Genomic DNA, 6,783 nt, shown 5'->3' with positions numbered 1-6,783 from the left:
GTTGTCAATTCCGAATGAGGTTTTCCTTGGTAAATATTTAAATATTTTTGCAAGTTTGTCTGTTGTTATGAAGTAATTGTCCTTTAGATCCTCAGATGTGGGATTGAGTGCTGGATTTTCTTCAGAAAATGTGACAATTGTTTCTTCGTTGTTTCGTATGTTTTCGCGTTCAGTGTGAATTAGTTCTGTTGTTCTGCAGCCGTATCAACTGAACTGTACTGCCGTGCAAACAGTGGCGAAACTACGAATTTAGGGCCTTCCGCAGAAAGTCCGCTGGGCCCTCTTACCCGGCAGAAATTCATTGTACAAGGATTTTCAACAGGGTGAAAATACCATTTTTGATATTGAGCTTCCTTTAATAGGAGTAACATTATTAAAAACAACTACTTTAATTATTTTAAATAATAAACATTTATTAAATAAACAATTTTTATTAATTATAATAATAAATAACTCTTTTAGGTGCGTAAAAGTTTTTTTTTCTTGCTTGTTTTTCAGCAAATATATTTATGGCTTCATTTCAATCTATACTTTTTGCTGCATCGTTTTCTATCGCCAAAAAAGACAAATCATCTAATCGTTCCTGAGACATACTGTTTCGAAGATAATTTTTTATTATTTTCAATTTCGAAAATGATCTTTCTGCACTTGCGCTGGTCACCGGCAATGTCATGTACAACATTAAAGCTATAACTACATTTGGGAAGCTACTAGCCCCTGTAGGTTTCGAAACAAGCAGATACTCAAGGAATTGAAAAACACTCGAAATCTTTTTCAAATTGTCGCATAGGAGTCTGTTATTCCGCAGTGTTACAAGCTCGAAACAAAAGTCATCACTGGTATCTATATTATAAAATGCTTGCAAATTTTTGCGCTTTTCTAAAATCTCGTCTGTTTTCAAATTTATAAATTCTGTTGGATTAAGAAAATTAAATTTGTCATTAACGTGTTGTAATGATTTAAAACGTTCTGATAACTGTGTGGTTATAATGTCAATTACGCGATAAAAAACATTAATTTTGAACCTGGACTCTTCATTACTGAGACGATAGTCTTCAGATAGTTCATCAAAATGCTTTTTAACTTTCGGTTGCCTTTTTGATTTAAATTCGGGCTTAACATTCCACAATTTGGCTAGTGATGCATTCAAGAGAGAAAATCAAGAAATAATCGAGATCAATAACTTGTATTATACTTCAAGAGAAAGGAATCAAGTTTTTTTTGACAGTTGAATTTATAAAAACAATAATCAATCGAAATTCATCACAATTCTAGATTATTGTCTTAAAGGTTAATTTTTTTGGTTTATATAATTCACTTATAAAAAAATGTGATTTATATTTATATAATTAAAATTATGATAATAATTTTATTATAAAATTAAAATTGAATTTTATTTTTGAGGGTGTCTAATAGTATCATAAAGAAATTTCTCATATATTTACAGCTTTTCCAGGCATCTAAAATTTTTTTCGAGAGTTTAAGAAATAGACAAATGTTGTACATTACAGAAAATACATTTTTTAATTTTAATTTTGTATTTACGGAACAAAGCAATTTGGATTTGTATAACATTTACATTCTTAAATATAAAATAAAATCATGTTTTCAGTAATTATTAGGTTAAATTAAACATTAAACATTTTATTGTCGAATCATCGTTTTTATTTAAAAATTATAAATTTTTATTTACTATATTAACTGAGAAATTAAAATTTAATCAATTATATTGAATACATTAAAACTAATTTTGAAAATATGCATTTAAATTTTTTCAATACTGTAATTCATGTGCAACATTTTTTATTGTGTACAGATTAATAATTTATTTGCATTAAATATTAAAAATATCAGGCATAAAATTTATTAAGAAAACAGGACATAAATGAATTAAATTAATCAATTAATGCACGGAGGTGCATAACACATAACACATCGAATTACTTTTCGGCGCGGTCAAATTTTTCTTTTATAACAGAACTTAAACTGCAAGATGTCCAGGAATTGAGGCAAATACAGGTCCTAGTAGACTCATGATTCAAGCGATTACGATGTTTCCTTATTATGAGTCCAGCTTTAGAGAAAAGACATTCTGCTGGTACTGAAGTTGCTTGAATTCTAAAAAAGTCCCTTGCCATGCGATTGAGATTTGGATACACATTTTGATTTTGCTTCCACCATTGCGCAATATCCGTATTCTTATCAGCTCTTGGCTCTTTTAGATACCTCGAATTTCGAGGTCCGACCAGTTAGCACCCCCAATATCGCAAATCGAAAAATTTATTATGCTATAATTTAGTGCTAATAATTAATTTTTTTTGTTTTTAAGGATGAGGTGCTAGCTGGACGCCCAGCCAGCACCTCACCTATCATAAGACGCAAGAATTTTAAAAAGCAACTATGGCATAATTTTGTGCTTTTTATGTGCTTTCTATTAGTAAAGATGAGCATTTTTAAAAACTCACCCTTCATACAAAAATCAACCCTTACCTATATGTAAATAGCATGACCAGTTTATCTCTTTCAGTTACGCATTTTTCATTTCACTAAATTCACTTGAAACTCATTACTCCGGGGTTTTTGGGGTCGCTGAATTCGAATCTGATGCCACTTTTCAAAAATTCAAAATGTCGGATCCAATATGGCGGACTTAAAAATTAAAAATCAACTACATTCACTTGAAACTCGTTACTCAGGGGTTTTCGAAGTCGCTGAATACGAATCTCATGTCACTTTTCAAAAATTCATAATGACGAATTCATTTAATTTGTGCTCATCAGAATTTTGTTTAACAAGACAAATACTTTCACCCTATGGAATTTAGAATTTTGTGCTCATCGGATTCTTGTTTAACAAGACAAACTCTCTCACCCTATGAAATATAGAATTTTGTGCTCATCGCATTCTTGTTTAACAAAACAAATACTCTTACCCTATGAAGTTTAGAAAGTTATTCCAACACTATTCAGACGAAAGTACTATTCGCGGTAAAAAGAAAAAACGTAAATGAAAACATTTGTCTACCATTTTGAATTGTTTGATTTTGACTTCAGATTCGTAATCAGCGGTCTCCAAATCGCTAGATATTAATTTCATCAAACTGCACCAATTTCCAAATAATTTCGTCTGCCATATTGGATCAAAAATGATGTATTTTGAAAAACTGACTGCAGAATCGTGATCAGCGACCCCAGTAACCCCAGAGTAAGAAGTTTTAGAAAATTTTACCGACTTTGAAAATTTTTCAAAAATTTTTGCGGCCATATTGGATTCAAAATGATGTATTTTGAAACCTGACTGCAGAATCGTGATCAGCGACCCCAAAAACCCCCGAGTAAGAATTTTTGCGAACATGCGTTGAGTTGTTTTCCTGATTGGGCCATGACGTACGTGTATACACGTCATCCACACTCAAGGGGTTAAACAATTGTTAAATTGATAATTTCATGTTTATTGTTTATTTGTTGTTATAATTAATTCGATACACATTAAAGAAATGTGTATTTTTTTGTTCATGTGAAAACATTATATTTAAAAATTGGCGCCAATAATTCATTCAAAAAACAGCAGTGCCACCTAGGTATATATTCATGTATTATATGGCTAATTCTATGCTACGATCTACTTGTTTATATTTTCCATGTTTTAAGCTTAATTCCAAGAAATAGATACTTTCTATAATAATTATTGTTACTGAAAATTGAAAGTTTAAGGAGGACCTATTTTATGTTATTATCTTGTAATATTTATTTCTAAAAATGTCTCGTGTCGGATGTCCGAGAAAAAGAGATTATGATTTTCTGAATAAGATTAATGTTGAAAGTAAAGAAGAAATAATTATAATTGATAATGAAGAAATGGAAGTGAAAAAATTAAAAATTACCAGTAAAAATGTTGATATTTGGGAGACATTAGCAAATAAAGTGGACATGTCACCAGCCGCTCTATATACGTACGTAACATGCAATAGAAATAATATTAGAGATGAATTAAACAGTTTTTACGTAAAGGAAAGTATGCCTGAAGAAAATGATGAAGAAGTAAGTATTATATTATTTTTTCATATTTATTAAGGGTCAGATTCTTGAAAATTTGGAAAAACAGCAATCAAGTTTTATGTAAATAATTTTATTTTTGCCTGTACTTTTTATCAAAATTTAATTTAGTTTTTATAGGAAGCTTGGTAAAACTACCGTCCCGTCAGCTATAAGTCCAGGTAAAGATGATTCGCACGAAAATCGCTTGAAATTCGTACAGATTTCCTTACACTGGGAAAAAATGTCTTTGATTCAAATATTTCAAATTATTTGAAAAATCTTTAATTGGTTTAAATATTTTTCATTAGGATCCAAAAAATATGTATTTGATTGAAATTGCTTGAATTATTTGAATTACAATGAATCGTCTTTAGTTCGATTGAATAATTAACAGAATTTAATACAAATAATAAGTTATTTGAAATTATTCATTTATTTATTGCACACAAATATTTCGTTTTTTTTATAAAAGTAAAAATTATTTGACACAATAAATTCATTTTATTGATTCTAATAAATAAATTATTAAATTTGAATAATGAATTATTTATTAAATTGTTTAAAAACGTAAGGTGGTTTCCTAAACGCCTTTTTAATTTTTGCATAATTTTAATTCATCACATGTAATTATGTTTAATTAAAAATGAACCAACCCTCCGAGTGGGGGGAGAGGTCTGACAATATATAGGAGTAAATGGTCCGAAAGAAGTGAATGACGTCATGAGATTGTCATTCACAATGATAAATTCACTTTCGCCACTGTTTTCAAAACAGTTTAATGGTTTTTACTATATCTATAAAAATAAACTGATTACAAAAAAAATTTCCTAGAAAAAATACGAATTTAACTGCTAAATTCTCAGTCCAGTGGCATGTCGCATTGGTAAAATGAAAGTTAATAAACTAAATAAATATTACTTTTACATATTTAAATGAATATTCACAGTTGAATAACAATTGTGAATAGTTATACTTTTATTAATCATTAAATAACTGTAACATTAATCCATATATTTTTTTTAAGAAATATTCTCTCGAATTCTGTCCCTTGAATTTGTTCTCAGTCCCGTGGCTTAATAAAAAACGTTAAAATTATTATGAATTCGCATTCCAATAAATTTAACTTTCATTGCAGTGATTAATCTAGGTAAACTAAAAATGATACCGTAAGCGATTTATTTATTTATCAATTTTATTAACCAAAATAACGTATATTGTGATCGAAATTGACGTATGTTGATTGGGATATTTTGTATTCAAACTCCTTTAAAAGAACGTCCGAAATTCGTTAAAAAAATTGAACCTGAATTTGGAAAAAATTTTACCGTAGATATTAAGGGCAGAATTCAATTATAAGAATTCAACTAGAATCTGAAATAATTCTAAACTAATTCTTAATGAAATCTGGACGAATTCCAAACTATTTTCGAGCGAATCATTTTCTCCTGGGGAATTCATAGGCATCGACACACGAATATAAGCGTAGGAACATACACCATTAGTACAAAGTATTACCTAAATAAAATGATATTCGTTCATAAGGAAAATAAAATTCTTATTTAAAAATATAAATTTTCTAAAAAAAATGCCGGCCCTCAAATTAAAAAATATTACTTACTTTCAGTTCACTCTTGACTAAAACCGTTAATATTAGAACCAATTTTACTGAATTTCAGCTTTGAGTGTACGATTTTAAATCCTAAAATTGACTTAATCTAGTTTTAAGATAAAAATTAGACTACTTTCCAGACATTTTGATTTTGAGATGTTAATGATTTCAGTATTTGCTTTTTGTGAGCTCTAAAGGTTAATTAATATTATTATGGATTGGACATTTTAATTTCACTAAAACTATAGCGCTTTGTTCCTTACCCAGGCAGAAATTTGACGAGTATTACTTGTATCCTTTCAGTATCTGGGGAGTTGAGAGCAAGTTTTACTTGACAATATAATCTGGCCAGTTTCAGTGGACAGAAAAAATTTCCCTTTCTGATCAGTACTTCTGTCAAGTCACTAACCAGAAAATCTGATCATAATCGTAATAAGAATTTCTTTCCAGACACTGGCCAGTCAATTACTTGAAAAAGTATTCAAGATTCCACTTAGAAAAACTGGTCCACCACTCATCAGAAAAACTTGTCAAGTCCTATATTAAAAGAATTATTATATATTTTTCAAACTCTTTAGCCAGAAAATCTTGACTTAATCAAAATAAAAATCTACTAACACAGAAACTGGCCAGTAACTAAGGAAAAAAATCATCAATTCCTTGAAAATACACTTTTAGTCAATTACTTGTACTCAATTATTAAAAAAAATTCCAATGTTCCATATGGTAAAAAATGCGAGAATTCTAAAGTAACAGTCTTTTGAAAACATTCATAATGTTTAAATAACATGCATTTCAAAATACGATTCTCCACTAATTAATATAAAATTTTTTGTTTTTTTTATTTAAAGATGGATCGTTTCAAATAGACTGTCGCATAACAAAAGTTTCGATTTTTCACGATTTTGACTATATATTATTCACTATGGATATAGCAGTATCTTTAGAGTTCATTAAACTTGAATATTTAAATAAACAGAAAAATATAAATAAATAAGTAATTGTAAATAAAATAACAAACGCGAGGAAAAATTATATTTTATTTTAGGTTTTGACCAAAAAACTGTCCAGTTACTGTCCAAATACTTGCCAGTCACTGGACAAATAATCTGACCAGTGACTGCAAAAGGAGCACGT

The sequence above is a fragment of the Leptopilina boulardi genome, unplaced genomic scaffold (genome assembly GCF_019393585.1).
Source record: "Leptopilina boulardi isolate dan_hultmark-lab unplaced genomic scaffold, ZJU_Lbou_2.1 LbouV2_371, whole genome shotgun sequence".
NCBI classification, from domain to species: domain Eukaryota; kingdom Metazoa; phylum Arthropoda; class Insecta; order Hymenoptera; family Figitidae; genus Leptopilina; species Leptopilina boulardi.
The sequence above is the reverse complement of the archived record's forward strand: the minus strand, read 5'-3'. Positions refer to the sequence as shown.